The following is an 18,627-nucleotide window of genomic DNA, read 5'->3' on the forward strand; positions in this document are numbered from 1 at the left end:
TTTTGGTATTAAATTCTGGGCAAGATAAAGGAATGAAAGCATGATATTGATTTTTGGAGAAAAGGGGATATTACACGTTTCCAAATATTTACTTCCATTATTAAATAAATGGAAAAGGATTGGGAACAATTTTCATTTAAAATTGAAAAATATAACCAGTGAATAATATTTCCAAAAGATAATCAAAGTTATACCGTCAAGAACATTCAACAATATTATTAGGCTAATTAAAAAAGAAAGATAGGTCTAGATTTGTGAAATGCACTACCACCGAAGAAAATGTCACCATCAGTGGAGGATTGGGCATTATGTTACTTAGGGTTTTACTTTAGTTTTGTTTATTGTCACGTGTACCAAGATACAGTGAAAAGCTTTTTATTGCATGATAACCAGTTAGCAGAAACAATACATGGTTACAATCGATCCATTTACAGTGTACACTTACTTGATAAGGCAATAACGTTCAGTGCAAGGCAAAGCCACTGATAGTCCGAGGGTCATCAAAGAGGTAGATAGTAGTTCAACACTGCTCTCTGGTCTGGTTGTGGTAGGATGATTTAGTTGCCTGATAATAGCTGGGAAGAAACTGTCCCCAAATTCGGTGGTGTGCGTTTTCACACTTCTATACCTTTTTCCTGGTGGGAGAGGGGAGAAGAGGGAGTGGTCAGGGTGCGACACATCCTGATTATGCTGCTGGCCTTGCCGAGACAGGGTGAGGTATAAATGGAGTCAATAGAAGGGAGGTTGGTTTGTGTGATGGTCTGCGCTGCGTCCACAATTCGATGCAATTTCTTGCGGTCGTGGATGGAGCTGTTCCCAAACCAAGCTGTGATGCATCCTGATAAAATACTTTCTATGGTTTTGGTTCTGCGTACATGTGCCACTGAGAACACATATTACTCTGCTACCACGGCCAGTGTAGTTGTATACTGAGAACAACAATGTTCATTATTTCGATGAAGGGTTCTCAACTGAAATGTTCACACTGTTTCTTTCTTCACAGATGTGCCTGATCTTCTGAGGCTTTCCAGCATTTTCTGTCTCATTTATTTTGCTTTAGATATTAATGTAATACTTCTAATACTTCTAATGCCCAGAGTAGGGGAATCGAGAACCAAAGGACATAGGTTTAAGGTGAAGGGGGAAAGATTTAGTAGGTGACTGAGGGTAACTTTTTCACACACAGGGTGGTGGGTGTACCAAACGAGCTGCCAGAGGAGGGAGTTGAGGCAGAGACTGAGACAGGTACATGGATAGGACAGGTTTGGAGGAATATGGGCCAAACGCAGGGAAGTGGGGCGAGTGTAGATGGGACATGTTGGTCAGTGTGAGCAAGTTGAGCTGAAGGGCCTGTTTCCACGCTGTTTGACTCTATGACTATGACTATGTAAGATAAAAACTCAAGAAGGCTCATTAAAAAAGCAGTGCATTAAGCACTGAAGCAGAAAGGAACAGTCTGGGAGAAATGGACAAAGCCTAAGATGAACTGAAGGACATTGAGAATTCTCGAAAGAGAGATAGAGAAAGGACTTTCCGTTTGTTAGGACTGAGCTCAAGAAGGTTCTGCAACCAATGTCGGGTTAAAAGAAAGAGAAGATCTACATAAGATCTGAATCAAAGTACTCAGTTTGGAGAGACACAAATGCAGAAGAATATTGGAAAATGGTTTGTAACTGATCTGAAAAGCTTTGTCTTCCAATCAGCTAATGCAGGTCATAGTGTATAGCTGGTTAAACAAAGCTTTGGAAGCTGGAGAGCACAAACTGAGCGTAATCAAGCTAAAAATAGGTGTTAAGCATTTGGAGATGACAGTGGCATGCTGTAGCTAATGGTATCAGTAGGATAGTGCTGAAGATGGATCTGAGCACTGCTACAGAAGAATCTTGGATGGATGGAATCTTTAAAGCTCGGCAGATGCTTTAAAGTGTAGCACGGTGGCACAGAGACTCGAGTTGAACTTACGACGGTGCTACCTGTATGGAGTTTATATGTTCTCCCTGTAACATATCTTTATATGTTATCCCTGTATCCCCATGGGTTTTCTCCGGGTGCTCCAGTTTTGTCCCACACCCCAAAGACGTGCAGGTTTGTAGGCTAACTGGTTTCTGCAACGTCCCTAGTGTGTAGGATAGAACTAGTGTATGGGGTGATCGATGGTCAGCGTAGACTCGGTGGATCGAAGGGCCTGTTTCCATGCTGTATCTCTAAATTAAACTACACTAAGACTGTGAGAGGGGTAAAAATTCACAGGACGGAGACAATAGCTTCAACCTGATGTTGAGCTGGACTTTCCAGGAATTGAGTTTAGTGAAGTACTCTGGCTGCATGGAGGCAGTAAAGAACCCATGGGTGGCTAGCATCAATGTGATTGGTAAAATGGTCTGATGCTGGTGAATAATATCATGGTCGTGCAGCTCAGGCTGCACCATGCTAGTGTAAATTGCTGCCATTACACTCCAGCTAACAGTGTGCAACCCAACAATCTCTGTCTAAGTTAAGTGGGGATGCGGCATCAGCTTCAGGGATCATAAACTCGCTGTCTTCACTCAGGAAGACAACATTTGTTCTTCCACCACTCCCTATCCTCTTTTGCCCCAGATTTCGCCAACCGGTCCACTTGGCAAACATTCATGGCAGGACGGTGCGATACAATACCAATCCTTCATTGTCCTCAATATCTGATTCTCCTTCAAGACAATTTTGTTATTTAATCCATTGAGTCTAATCTACTCAATTGTCCTCAATCTTCTCAGGATGGAGAAGAGTTGATGGGCTTTCTCTATGATTGAATCAATGAGCAGGGCCCTGGACAGATCGGAGTAAGTGTGAAATCACAAAAAGTTGAAATCTCACCAGCTGGTGTTCTCTGAAATGAAGACATGAAATGAAATCACAATCACAATAATACTTTATTAGCCAAGTATGTTTTGCAACATATGAGGAATTTCATTTGCCAAGTAAGTCATACAAATAAAAAGCAACGAAACACACAAAACACATTTTAACATAAACATCCACCACAGTAACTCTCCACATTCCTCACTGTGATGGAAGGCGAAAAGAAAGTTCAATCTTTTCCCTTGTTTGCTCTCCCACAGTCGGGGGGTCTCGAGCCCTTCGTTGACGGGACGATCTTGACTCCCGTAGCCGTTGGTCGGCCCTCTGCGTCAGGGCGATCAGCTCCTGCACCGGGGGATGTCAGCTCCCCCGTGCCGGCGATCGGACCCCGCATCAGGGCTGGTCGAGCCTCTGCGTCCGTTAGAGCTCCCGGCTCGCCTATCCCAAGACTGACAGCAAGCTCGATGGCAAAGTCCGCAGGCCGCGGTTGGAACGATCCCAGGCAAGGGATCGACTCTGATGTTAAGTACACGCCCCATGGGGGGGGGGGCTCAAAGTCAGTCCGAGGAGGCCTCCAGTTCCATCGCTGGTAGGCCGCAGAGCGACCAGAGGCACGATCCGGAAAGTAATCGCATCTCTGGCAAGGTAAGAAACTGAAGGAAAAAAAATCCCCCAACCCCCACCCCCACCCCCACCCCCACCCCCACCCCCCACATAAAACAAACTGGAGAATATTTACACAGACTTTTAAAAGGCACTAAAAATTATTATTTTTAAAATAAATAAATAAGATGGAAAAACAGACAGACTGTTGGCGGGGCTGCCAATCGTTCGGCGCACTTGGTGGTTGTGTCATCAGGTTTCTGGAATCAAGAGTCCCATTAGCTTCCCTTATGTAACGCAGGACGACAAACCACATGTTACAAGTATCTCCAACCCCAGTGTGGATAGTTGAGCCTAGTTGAGTACTTTAATTGCACAGAGGCATCAAAACGTCCTGGAAAATGTAAGATGGATAGAAACTAACGATCACGTTGATAGCCACTGGTAATATGGCCTTTGTTTTACATTGGGGTTGCAGGTGTGGTTGTACTTGTAGATCAGTGCATGCTCCTTTAACATAGTGACCTCACCACTACTAACCACTCCCCATTGTCTCTTGTATAATTGTAGCTTCCCCACCTCCAGCTCTCTCTCTAGCTCCTGTGATGACAGCTAGTGCATAGTGTGTGTAGTGCTTATAATAAAGTTATCTAGTAAAAGACTTTGTGTGACAAGCAAGTCATTTTACATGGAGACAATGGGGAGTGGTTAGTAGTGGTGAGGTCACTATGTTAAAGGAGCATGCACTGATCTACAGTACTGAGGCAGATTTAAATGAGGGCATCTCTTGTTGAATCACAGTTATTATTCTGCCTTAATATTCAGACTCTCTGTACATCTTCTTTGGATAATGACATCATTTTGAGAGGGTCTCTTCCTTCTCTTTAAATTAAGCATTTTCGAGGCTTTTGGATTGGATTTGCAGGGAATGGAGGGATATGGGTTATGAACAGCTGGATAAGTGCTGGTCTTGGCATCATGTTTGTCAGGGACATTGTGTGCTGAAAGGCCTGTTCTTGTGCTGAACAGGCTCTATGTTTCTCTTCCAATGGACAGCATGATTGTAATCATGTATAGTCTTTCCGCTGACTAGATAGCAGGCAATAAAAAGCTTTTCACTGTACCTCAGTACACATGACAATAAACTAAACTAAACTAAACTAAACTAAACAATGCATAGTCCAGTTTATGGCCTCTGCTCATTCTTCCAGCCATACTGCAGTCTAGTTTTTAGTTTTTTAGTTTTACTGATACAGGCTCTTTGGCCCACTGAGTCCGCACCAACCAGCTATCCTACACACACGGGACAATTTACAATTTTGCCAGAGTCAATTAACCAACAAACCAGTACATCTTTGGAGTGTGGGAGGAAACCGGAGCACCTGGAGAAAACCCATGCAGGTCACGGGGAGAATGTACAAATTCCATACAGACAGCACCTGTGGTCAGGATCCAACCTGGGTCTCCAGTGCGGTAAGGCACCAACTCCACCGCTGCGACACCGTGCGACTGCTAGATCTTGATAAACATCTGGTTTTCACACTGATGCAGTGTGAGGAGGTAGGTGAGGCTGGGGCTATCCCCTCATTTAAGAAACAGCTAGACAGGTACATGGATAGGACAGGTTTGGAGGGATATGGGCCAAGCGCAAGCAAGTAGGACTAGTGTAGCTGGGACATTGTTGGCCGGTGTGGGCAAGTTGGGCCTGTTTCAACACTGTATCACTGTATAACTCTATGAGTCTATGATGTTTGTATGTGTATGTTAATGATAGCTTGTATGTGTATGAATCCATCAAGATATCCTTCAGCATCTGCTGCACCAATTCTCTGTACAGTTCTGTAGGTTGAACACTCAGCAAAAAGAAATGTGCAGGGTTGCAGACACAGTCAGAAGCTCTCAGACAGCAGCTAAGCCATAAATAATGGATCATCCTTTTACATTCCACTGAATGCTTGCGTGGCCATATATGCTTTAGAGAGAAAATTAACTGGCGTGCTCAACTTTAGAATGGAAGTACCATCAGACTAATGATGCCCGCTGATTGACGTTCTGATCTGTTTATGTCTGGAACGTTTGACGGCACTGGGCCTGTACTCGCTGGAGTTTAGAAGGATGTGGAGGGACTTCATTGAAACTTACCGAATAGGGAAAGGCTCGGATGGAATGGATGTGGAGAGGATGTTTCCACTAGTGGGAGAGTCTAGGACTAGAGGTCATAGCCTCGGAATTAAAGGACGTCCCTTTAGGAAGGAGATGAAGAGGAATTAATTTTGTCAGAGGGTGGTGAATCTGTGGAATTCTTTGCCACCGAAGGCTGTGGAAGTCTTGCCACCAAGTCAATGAATAGTTTAAGGCAGAGATAGATAGATTCTTGATTAGTATAGGTGTCAGGGGTTATGGGGAGAAGGCAGGAGATTGGGGTTGGGAGGGAGATAGATCGGCCATGATTAAATGGCCGAGTAGACTTGATGGCCTCATTCTGCTCCTTTAAACTTATGACCATATGACCTTATGAAACTGAAGCCTTATCAATGTGCTATATGGTGAGTCCTCCACTCTAAGTGTGAATGCGCACTGCAGCACTATACTGGCCATTTTAGGTCTCGGTGACTTGGAATAAGGGTGCTCCAATTCTGCCCCAATTCGATCAATCCAAATAGAAATGTTGATGTCGCAGGGCGTAAAATCCCATCAGTGACGATGGAAATGTCAGAGGACAACTGCTGACATGGATTATACATGGTAACTGGGTCAGGGACACTTCAGATGCTGGAAGTCCAAAACTAAAGCAGAAAATGCAGGAATCCCACAGCAGGTTAGGCAGTATTTTTCAGAGAGATATGACTATGCCTCAAGTAAAAGGCCCTCTGCCCTAGTGCATTCACTCTGTTTCTCTTTCCATTGATGCTGCCTGCCCTGCTGAGTATTTCAAGCAAATTGCGTAATTTGAAATGATTTGTGATTTTTTAAGGAAAGAAACGTTTTCGGCCATTTTAAGCGGTAAATTAAACCTTCCCCAGCTCAAACCAACTGGAGTTAGCTGCAAACTTGGCTGGAGATTAAAAAAATAAATCTTATTAAACGTTGTGAGCTAATTTACCAGTCTAAATTTAGGCTACTTGAAACAAGTTAATAGATTCATACTTATTTTGCAAAACTGCCAGCACATTAAGGTGTGAATTGTCACACCTGGAGGGAAACAAATAATGAAATGTCAAGTATTAACAGTAAAGACTTCATTGAAATGATATGATTTATTTATTTTTAATGGAACCTTTCCTACTATGATTCATTTGACATATATATTTTTTGAAAAGCAGTACTTCAATATGATTGAAGTATGCTGCTTCAGTGCCAAATCATATATTATAAGTCTTACTTTCATTTTTCAGGAGGATTACTTTCATTTCATATGTTATTGCATTTTTTTTGGATTGTTAGATTAATATTTGGTTTAGAACCCAAGTGCAATCTACTGGCATTCAAGCCATGTATTAGCGCTATCTTGTTCGGCAGGAGTTCCTACGGGAGACTAATTTTTGGTAAAAGTCCGTTTGCTTGGCACCAACTTCTAACTGCGGCAAATGAGATTGGTCATTCACCAAAAGCAAAGCAAAATACAACGGCTTTTCGTAATCTAAAATCAAAATAGAAGATGCCCGAACTCTCAGCAGGTCAGTCAGCATCTTTTGATAAAGAACAATGTTTCCTTATCAACAATGCATTCATGGGGGTGAAAAGCCCAGCATTTATTGTCCATGAGTTGATCAACTTGCCAAGCCATTTCAGAGGTCTTGCATTGCATTGGAAGTCAAACCACAATAATCTGAAGGACATTAGTCAAGTGAATAAGATGTGTCTTGACAACAGTCCAGTAGTTTCATGGTCATCACTTATTATATAGAGAGTCAGAACTATTTCCCCAGGCTGGAAATATCAAACACTAGAGGGCATAGCTTTGAGGTCAGAGGGGGAAAGTTTAAGGGGGATATGTGGGGTAAGTTTCTTACATGATGCCCTGAACACACTGCCCAAGGTTGTGGTGGAAACAAAATGATAGTGGTTGTGGTAACAAGTATGATAGTGGCTTTACAAGTATTAAGATAGTGGTAACAAGTATTAAGAGGCTTTCAGATAGACACATGGATATTCAAAGAATGAAAGATATGGAGCATGTGAAGGCAGAAGGGATTATTTCAATTTGGTAAATTGTTTGACATAGATTAAAAGATCGAAGGACCTGTTCCTGTGTTGTACTGTTCTATGCTTATATAAGATTATTTAGTTAAATTAATTTACATTTCTTCTCTTACGTGGTTGAAATAACTAACATCTCCGGATTATCAGACTGTGATTGTAACATTACTAGACTAATAATTTAATCATTATATTGAGTACTGATTTGGGCGGCAGAGTGGCGCAGCGGTAAAGTTACTGCCTTACTGTGCCAGAGTCCCAGGTTCGATCCTGACTACAAGTGCTCTCTGTATGGAGTTTGTACGTTCTCACCGTGACCACATGTCTTTTGCCCGGGTGCTCTGGTTTCCTCCCACACTCCAAAGACGAACAGGTTCCTAGGTTAATTGGCTTCAATAAAGAGCGTAAACTTTCCCTAGTGTGTAGGATAGTGCTAATGGACGGGGATCGTCTTTCGGCGCGGACTCGGTGGGCCGAAGGGCCTGTTTCTGTGCTGTATTTCTAAACTAAAGTAATACTAATGTCACTACCATTTCTGGTCAATAGGCTTTCATCTAAACTTATTTCCATGTGAAAGTCATTAACACTTAGTACTTATGAGTTATCACTTTTGAAGTATATTTTCCTTACTTGATAATAATTTGTTTCAAATGAAAGTCTTGGTGATTTCAAAGAAATGGTACATGATTTTTTTTCAGATTATAAACAAATCTCATTTAGCATTTGTCTTGATGATACATCATGTGGAGCAGAAGACCAGGTAGTCAGAGGGTGGTGAATCTGTGGAATTCATTGCCACAGATGGCTGTGGAGGTCAAGTCAGTGGATGTTTTTAAGATGGAGATTGATATATTCTTGATTAGTAAGGGTGTCAGGCAAAGGTAGAAGAATGGAGATGATTGAATGGCAGAGTAGACTTGATGAGGCGAATGGCTGAACTCTGCTCCTAGAGCTTATGAACTTATGTAATTAACCCCTCATGGGTTAGTGTATGGGAAGACAGAAGGCCTGGTAGATTAACTATCTGGTAAAGGTGTTGCCTTTGGTCTTAGATGTCCTGGGTTAGAGTTCCAGGCAACGTGATTGCTGCCCAGTGATAAATCCTGCACAGTTTATAAAGATGATGGTGGTCACCGTGGCACTGGGCAATCACCGTGGCACAGCGGTAGAGTTGCTGCCTTACAGCAAAATGCAGCACCAGAGACCCGGGTTCGATCCCGACTACGGGTGCTGTCTGTATGGAGTTTGTACGTTCTCCCCGTGGGTTTTCTCCGAGATCTTCGGTTTCCTCCCACACTCCAAAGACGTACAGGTTTGTAGGTTAATTGGCTTGATTCATTGGCTTGATATAAATGTAAAATTGTCCAAGTTGGCGATATGCAGAGTACTGCCCTGCCGACTACAGAATTCAGAAGGCTCAGAAGGATGACTGTTAGACAAGGGAAATCAATGAACTTTCACATTGCTGAAATTCACCATCACTTCCAATGCACAATCTTTGGCCAGCTGAGAAGAATACAGCTGTTGAAGATCAAAACCTCAAACCCAGCACAAAGCTCATGGTGTAGTGCAGGGCAGTGATCCCTGATTTCTTGATCCCCGATGCTGCCTGACCCACTGAGTTACTCCAGCACCTTGTGCTCAACACAAGATTCCAACATCTGCAGTTCCTGGTATCTACATCCCTGCTTCAGCGACTAGAACAACTTACAGCTTCAAAACAAGATAGGGCTTTGGGTAGCACCGTCTAGGGTGGCACGGTGGCACAGCGGTAGAGTTGCTGCCTTACAGCACCAGATACCCGGGTTTGATCCTGACTACGGGTATTGTCTGTGCGGAGTTGGTACATTCTCCCTGTGACTGTGTGTTCTTCTCTTGGGTGCTCCGGTTTACTCCCGCACTCCAAAGACGTACAGGTTTTTACGTTAATTGACTTTGGTAAAAATTGTAACTTGTCCCTAGTGTGTGGGATAGGGCTAGTGTTCGGGGATTGCTAGTCATCACAGATGTGTGTGGGACGAAGGGCCTGTTTCTGTGCTGTATCTCCAAACTAAATTAATCGGTGACTTTTCCAGGCCAACATTCCTGTAATCAAGGCAATTAATTTCTCTGGCAGCTGTGACGAGCAGGCGACATTGTTTGAGTGGACAATACCAGACTCTGAGCTCGGTCACAGTAAGACATTACCAAGAGGATGGAGGAAGTGATCTAAGAATGTAATTAAAACTTTCTTGTAAAATAAGTGACATGCTCAGCAACACAGGGGAATCCCCATCCGTGACTAATCAAGATGCAGATGGTGCATTCGCTTGGCACTTAAATTCCTTGAAACTCTTTATCAGAATGATAAAACCATGGGGAAATGGCAGAAGGTTCATACAGTTCATAAGGTTCATTTATTGTCACATACACCAATTGGTGCAGTAAGATTTCACTGGCCAGGTCAGTCATGCAATTTAAAAAGCAACAGACTCAAAAAACACATTTTAACATAAACATCCATCACAGTGACTCCTACACATTCCTTATTGTGATGGAAGGCGAAATAAAGTTCCTTCCCTTTTTGTTCTTCCTTGGTCGGGGGCCTCGAGCCCCCCGTTGACGGGACGGTCTTCAGTCTTGTAACTGGCGGCGTTTCGGGCCCTCCGCGTCGAGGCGTTCAGATCCTGCATCGGGGGGATGTCAGCTCCCCCGCGCCGGGCGATCGAACCTCGAATGATCGAAGAGCATTAACTTCCATATTCTCAAGTCATCCACCAGAAGAAAGTTATGCTGCTTTGGCAAATGCAGATATACATTTCTAGGGGTTTGTTGCGAGAGATAGACAAATGGAACTGATAATGCACCAGATAAAGAGATCACCATTTGCAAACTACATTGGAACCTTGAGAAAATGTGGGTAACTGTTAAAACATCCCAGCTAAAATATGAAGGAGGACTCCCATCACAGAAGGTTTTTTCAGGAAATAGCTTATTCAATGTGTCTATGAGTACTATGATCACAGACCTGTTGTGCTGCTGCAAGTAAGGATTTCATTGTTCTGTTTTTGATGCATAAAACAATGAAACACTTTTGACTCTTGACACTTGTGTGAAGTAGCATTAAATTTAAATTCCTTTTGAAAGCTTAACGAGCTACCAGCTAGGTGGAGATTCTAATTTACCTGTTATTAAATATTACCAACGGAATGTATTAAATGCAGCATAATACACAGTGAAAGTCACGAGGTGTTTCCATGGACTGTGGGCTTAAACTTGAGCTTCAATGTGACTATTTCTAAAATTAATAGCTGCTGAGATATTGCCAATTACTATTTTGAAAAGATTAGATGAGATTATTTTGATGGCCAAATATTTTGATTTTATTTACTAAGTCTTTTTGGTTTCATATTGTATGAGTCGAGAAATTAGAGAAAAAGTAATATTAGTATTTTCAGAGTCCATGCATAGGTGACATTTTAGGTGGGGATCCTTCTTCAGACCCTTTTGACGAAGAGCCCAGATCTAAAATGACGCCTTTCCATGTCCGGAGTTGCTGTCTGACTCGCTGAGTTAATCCAGCATTTTGTGTGTTCTCCTCAAGATTCCAGCATCTGCAATTCCTTGTGACTCCAATATAGATATGTTGACACAGATGACACAGTGGTGAAAGTGCTCAGAGACATAGATGTATTTTGGTTTATTAAAAGTTAAATTCAAATACAATCCTCAAGGTAAGTAAGCTTTACTTTGAAGCCGTATAAATAGAGTGAGATCATGGGAACTTTTCAAAATAAATCTGGAAAGTATTGACTTGTGTTAACTGGTAATGTTGCAGGAAAGTCCCCTCCAAGTGAATGCAATAAAATAAATCATCTTCAAATGTTCCATTGTTAGTGAGCATTTTACCATTATTGTGAATAAGGCAAGGACAGGAAGGCACTGCAACGGGTGGTGAAAACCGCTCAGCACATCATCGATGCCCCGCTCCCTGCCATGGATGCCCTCCACCAAAAACGGTGTCTGAGACGGGCCGGGAAAATCATCAAGGACCCCTCTCACCCTAACCATGGACTGTTTGCCCTCCTCCCATCAGGGAGGCTGTACAGGAGCCTCAGGTCTCGCACAAGCAGGCTGAGGAACAGCTTTTTCAACAACACCATTACACTGCTGAACTCAGAGTCCCGTCGCTAGCTATCTTTAGACTCTCCCATTTGTATACAGTTATTTGCCTATGTACCAGTTTTAATTCATCCACAATCCACACATTGTTAACCAGTATTTTTTATTTTTATTGTATGCTTATTTTGTATTTTAATTTTTACTTCTACTATCTTGCACTATGACTGTGACCAGACGCTATACTGCATTTCTTTGTACCTATACTCGTATTTGTGCAATGACAATAAAGTTGAATTGAATTGAATTGACACTGCTACCTAAAAACAAAACTCAACAGCATATCAAGGATTTTTGAAAGTAGGCCTAAAAGGAGATCATAAAAACACAAGGAAGAGAAGCTGTAGTAGGCCAATTGGGGGAGCTACCAAAAGCTCTCTACTCCTCTGGGAGATTAGGTGAGCCAACATGAGGGGCCTTTTCCAGCCCAACATCCCTAGTAACAAGGCTTTAATTACTCTGGCAGCTTTGACGATCACCATTCAATATCATTCGAGAAGATCATCATTCAAAACAATTGTGGCGGTTCCAACTTTGGCCTCAACACCTCGCCCTGTCCACACCCCTTGATGCCCTTGTGTTGGAATTCTAGGTATTCACTCTCTACCTTGAATACATACGATGATTGGCCCCACTGTTCTGGGGAAGAAATTCCAACGATTCATGACCCTGCGAGAAATGAAATTCCACCTCCAAAATTTTGTGAACTTAACTTGTGCCGAATCACGAAAGCCTGATTGAAATTGGGTCTAATATCTCATTGGTAATAAGCAGTAGTAATTGGGCATGTTTTTAAGGCCTAATTGATTCTGGCTGCCTCTGACCCAGAGATCAGAGGGAGAAATACATGAAATGGAGAGATCAGGCAACACTGAAGCATCCTGCAGGTAAATCGGTCGACCCTGAAGGGTCATTCCTGCCCCTCTTACTTCCACTGAAATTAAACTATGAACGCTCTATATTTTTGATTTGCCCAGACTAATCTCTTCAAGGACATCTCATTAGGCCATTGAAGAACTGAAGAACATCGAAAAGACAGAGTGCAAGCATGGTATGGAGTCCACACGTAATTCTGCAACAAGAACACTGCGAGGAATCCAAATTTGGCAAAATGAATGCAATACTGTTACTTTAATGTAATTTATACTTTGAGCTGATTTCCCAGGTGTCTGGATAAAGGTACAAAAGCAAACTGCAGCAAATGCTGGAAATCTGAAATAAAATTGAAATGCCTGGAATATTCAATAGAATTTGAAAGAATAACAGTTTCACTCTGTGCAGATGATGCCTGATCTCCTGAGTACAAACCTAACATACGCACAAATACGAAAACTTAGCCTTCAAACCTCTTCTGCCCTTTAATAAGGTCACGGCCGATCTGATTGTAAATGCAATATTGTTTCCATAGCAACCTTTCACCTTCACTCTTCTCCAAGCCCTCACATTAAATTTCTATTTTAAACTTTAAAATATTGAAGATATTAAGGGCAGCTCAGTGGCACAGCAGTAGAGTTACTACCTTACAGTGCCAGAGACCCGGGCTCGATCCTGACAATGCATTTTGTCTGTACGGGGGTTGTACATTCTCCCTGTGACCGCGTGGGTTTTCTCCGGGTGCTCCAGTTCCCTCTTGCACTCCAAAGACGTACAGGTTTCTAGGTTAATTTGGCTTTGGTAAAAATTGTAAAATAGTCCCTGGAGTGTAGGATAGCATGGTGATCGCTGGGCAGCGTGGACTCGGTGGGCCGAAGGGCCTGTTTCAACACTGTATCTCTAAACTAAACTAAACTTTGTGTCCACCTCTGAGCCAGATTCCCGATCTATAAAGAAAAAAATGTTAATCTCATCCTTTAAATTGGTGATGCCTTGTTTTTAAACTTCTTAGGCCCCCTTCGGTCATGGCTGACCATGGGTGTCTCCAGGGTTGGAGGGCGCTTGTGCGTGACTTTGTTTAACGTGGGGAGATTGGTGCACAGACAGCCACCACACGGTCCTTGACAGATCTGGGTCAGGATCTAGTGGCATGGAGTCCAAGACGACCGGAGACCCTTTCCTGCTGCAGCCTTCATCCGCCTTCCCAGCCGTTGTGACGCTCCACTAAGGTCAACCATCATCCTCTGCCTGTTCCACCCATTGAGGTCTTCGTTGGATTGCTCTTTGCCAGAGACCTCCCCCTCGACCTTATCACCACGGGTGGCCCTACCAGGAGCATAGCTCCAGACGGCATCTCTCAGGATCTCAGGACCACACGAGCTTCTCCACCATGACAAGGTGACAATCCACAGAAAGGTATTTAAACATTGACCTCCTAATTCTCTTTTAGAAGGAAACATCCGCTCCACATCAATCCCATCAAGACCTCACAGGATCTCATATATTTCAATCATCCTCACTACTACAAATTCCAACAGAAACATGCCAAGACTATCCAACCATTTCTCATCAGTCAAAACTTCTCTGAACGGCTTCTAATATTTATCCTTAAAATAAGAAGTCAATTACTGTACTCCAGACAAAATGCGTAGGGAGGAACTGCAGATGCTGGTTTAAACCGAAGACAGACACAAAAGGCTAGCCTAACTCAACGGGTCAGGCAGCATCTCTGGAGAAAAGGAATAGGTTATGTTTCGGGTTGAGACAAAGGGTCTCGGCCCGAAATGCCATCTAATCCTTTTCTCCAGAGATACTGCCAGACCCTTTGTGTTCCTCTAGCCTTTTGTGACTGTACTCCAGATATGGTCTTGCAAACCCCTGCATTGCCAATGCATTATCTCCCTATTTTTATGTCCACTGCTACAGAAATAAAAAATAACATTATTTTTACTTTCCTAATTACTTGCAATGCATGTATACCTCCTTTTGCAAATCACTCACCATGGCTCCCAGATCCCTTTGCATTTCATAGCTGCGCAGTAATTCATCTTTTAGATAAGGTGCTTTATTTATTTTTTCTGCCAAAAGACAAAATTCCCCATGCTCCATTTGCAAGATCTTTGTCCATTCAATTAAATGGAGACAGAAGAAACCGCATATGCTGGAATCTTAAGCAAAACACAAAGTGCTGGAAGAACACAGCGGGTCAGGACCATTCTTACATTAATAATCAAATCAATATAATGTTTCAATTTTAGGTCAGCAGGCAGCAACAGAGTAAAAAAGTATTGTAGAAATTTCAAATTTAGCTCAATTGCTGTTTCCTGTTTAACAGCTTTAAATGAAACATAAATCTAAATGCTGTAAAAGATAAATGTTTATTTAGTAGTTTGCCACAAAACCACAATTCTGTAGATTGGACAAATGTTGCTAAAGTCTACCAGACCACTAAAGTATATTTTTAAATATTAATAGAGGCAGAAACAAATATGTTACTTGTGCAATGTTATATCTGTGTGACGTTATTTTTAGCCCACTACTTGTGGTGCTGTAGTAACTGTTATTATAACGGTAAAAATAATGTGGCACGTATAAGGAACGGTTCATGTAATCTGAGTTCAATGTGGTCTTTTAGCTGTGTAAAGTCCAATTATTTTAAAGAAATAAGCAATTTAAATCTAAAGCAACCCTCAGTACAGAAGATTTGATTGCATGCGAATTTGGGCCTGCTAAAATATCATCAGATTTCATTATAATCTGGCTTGACATCCCTTTATCAGAGGTGCCATATACCGCCTGAAGTTATAACAGATTAAAGATCAGATTTATGTCCCACAATATTCTATAACTTTGATAAAAAGGGCATTGTCAAAACCTAGGAATTCAAGTGCTTTCATGGGAGGACTTTACAGCACTATAGGGATCCACGGTTTCAATCAGTGAATATTTAGCTTGCGTGTGATGTTTAGTTCAGGATTACCAATGTCCCTGTAAAATTCTGAGGATCTTGCCATGATTCATATATTTGACATTCTAATTAAATGCTTTAATGCACAGACAAAATCTAATCTGCCTTGTAATGTTTAAAAGTCTTTAAATGCGGCGTATTTGCATGCTATATACACTGCCTCAGTTGTTTCATGGATTTTAAGCTAAAATGTAGCGGAGACAACATCAAGCTAAACACGAACATACAAACATATAAATTAAAAGAATGTTATAGGAGGTGAATTAGGCCTTTCAGCCCATCGAGCCTACCTACCATTCAATCATGGCAGATCTACCTTTCCCTCTCCTGCCTTCCTCCCATAACACTGATACTCTTACTAATTAAGAATCTGTCAATCTGCGCCTTACATATACCCAAGAATGAGCCGAGAGTCAAGAGGGAGTGCTTTATTGTCATATATACTGAAATGAAACAATGAAATTCTTACTTGAGTAGGTCTCTTGATTCCTCGAGGCTGCTCTGCCACTTAATTGGATCACGGCTAATTTGATTGTAGTCTCAACTCTTCACTGCCAACTCCCTGCAATAATCTGCTTACTCTGCCTGGAAAGTTTGGGCATAAAAGGTTCAAACTGCATTTGGAATATGAAATTACTGAGAATACAGTCAGTGCACTCTACCTATGCCTCTCATAATGTTATATTGCTTGGATCTGCGACTTTCTGCCTTTCAAACTCAAAACAAACGTTTCCACTGTCCCTGCAAGAGAGCAGCATGGGTGCCTGCCACATTATTGAACAGCCCTGCAACCTCCCATGTGCATTTACCATGTTGGTTCTATCTTCACTATCTGGCTGTGCTCACTTGAGATATATGAGACACCATGGGTGTGCCCTTCTATTAGATGTACCTACCCCACAGAAATGAGCATAACTTTTGCTTGTACATGACTGACATGGGTCACCTGATGGTCAACATTGAGCTACTGTTGTTATGGTCCTTTTTCAGGCGAATTTCTTACTGGATAGTTGAAGACACCTTGGGAAGACCAAAGACAAAAGACCACAGCCCATGATACATTGGGGCAGAATTAGACCATTGGCCCATCGAGACTGCTCTGACATTTGATCATGACTGATCTATTTCAACCTATTCTCCCGCCTTCTTCCTGTAACCTTTGACACCCTTTCTAATCAAGAACCTATCAATCTCCGCCTTAAAAATACCCAATGACTTGGCCTCCACAGCCATCAGTGACAATGAATTCCACAGATTCACCAACCTCTGGCTAACAAAATTCCTCCTCATCTCCATTCTTTTATTCTGAGCCTGTGCCCTTTGGTTCTAGACCCTAGACTCTTCCAATATATAAATATATTTATATATATATATTGGAAGCGTCTAGAACGTATGCATATATATAACTTTTTTATAACTATATTTACAACTCTTGACTCAGAGATGTGACATTTTATTTGTTGATGGTAAGTGTACACTGCTCATAAAGGCACCGTTTAATGGGCAGCCTAGAGTGCTATTGGGAGCAAGATCCAGTGATATTGAAGAATTCGCAATTTACTTCCAAAACAATGATTGGGAGCTTGCACATGGAGACATTTCCAGTGAGGTTGTGCTCTGCTCAGCCCCACCTGATCTTGGTTCAATGCATCCTAGGTGAACTTGGATGCTTCCAATTACACGGCCTCCAATATCGTTTTCACTAATTCCAATCCACCTCCATCTTCCTACATCACCCAGGCTCTGAGTTATCGCCAATGAATGAATGAGCATATTAATCAAATAGAATCTACATTTGCAAAAAAAAGCAAATAGTTACCAATGGATCATTTGTATTTTGCAACCTTTGAAGCAAAATTGTTACGCAACCCTGAGCAGCACTCGGGTGGAGGGTCAAAGTGGAGGAAATGCTCTAACTAATTTTAACTGACTAAGGTCAGTCTGAAAGTCTAGAAGTCAGTCGCAGATGGTGGTTTAAAGGCCAAGGTCCTGAATTTTAAGAATGAGCTCACTGTCTCTATATTTCTTATACATTTCGTCCTGAGATGCCATTTTGAGATTGTGTTTTACTGAGGAATTCCTTAGTTACCACACCATTTCCTCAGTGCTCCTTTATCATATAGCTCAAATTATATTTCATTTTGGCAGTTCACTTATTTTTTTTAATGAAACCTTTCTGAATAAATGAAGCATGAGTTTATTAGATTCCCTTGCTGAAATATCACAGTACTTGGAATTTATGGGTTTCTAGGAATTTCATGGAATAAGCAGTTCTTCAACATTTCAAAAAAAGCAGCTGATGAGTTAATCTTGCATCATTCTTCAGACGCCTGGAGTTACCTTTTTACCACAGGGTGGCTTTAAATTTCAGTGGTAGTATAATGAAAAGTCAATGCACAGTATTAAATAATGATTCAGCGTGAAATATAAATTAATCCATGGAAGTTGTCCCAACTAACAAGAGAGACAGTAAATTCCTTTTAATCATTCTCTCCATTTAAAGTGGATAGAATCTTATCCTAAGTCTATCTTGTTCATTTCTGAGATTGTAAAAGTGTGTCCGAAAATCTAATTTCTAGATACAGGAACTTTCAAATATAATTCTAAAATAATGTCACATATGCCTACATGAATTACTATAATCTGTGATTTATCTGATCATATTCTGTTTAGATGATTGAAATTGTTTCTCATTGCCTTGGTTCACTATCTAACTTTGTATCTTAGCATGTTCATATTAAAGGAGATGGGGATTGATCACCAGATTCAGTCGTAAAAGCATGTCAACAGCATATAAACAAATCTTTTTTTCTTCCCCCTTTAACCACAGGCCTTGAATGCTTTCATTTATACTAATGGACATCTCTAGAGAATATCAGAAAGAATATTACATATAGTAGTGGAGACAGCATACATCCCTGTCTACTTCCCATGTCTATATACACAGAGTCCTATTCTGTTTAATTGAATTACGTCTGAAACCAAAT

This window comes from Amblyraja radiata, chromosome 26, assembly GCF_010909765.2.
Source record: "Amblyraja radiata isolate CabotCenter1 chromosome 26, sAmbRad1.1.pri, whole genome shotgun sequence".
NCBI lineage: Eukaryota > Metazoa > Chordata > Chondrichthyes > Rajiformes > Rajidae > Amblyraja > Amblyraja radiata.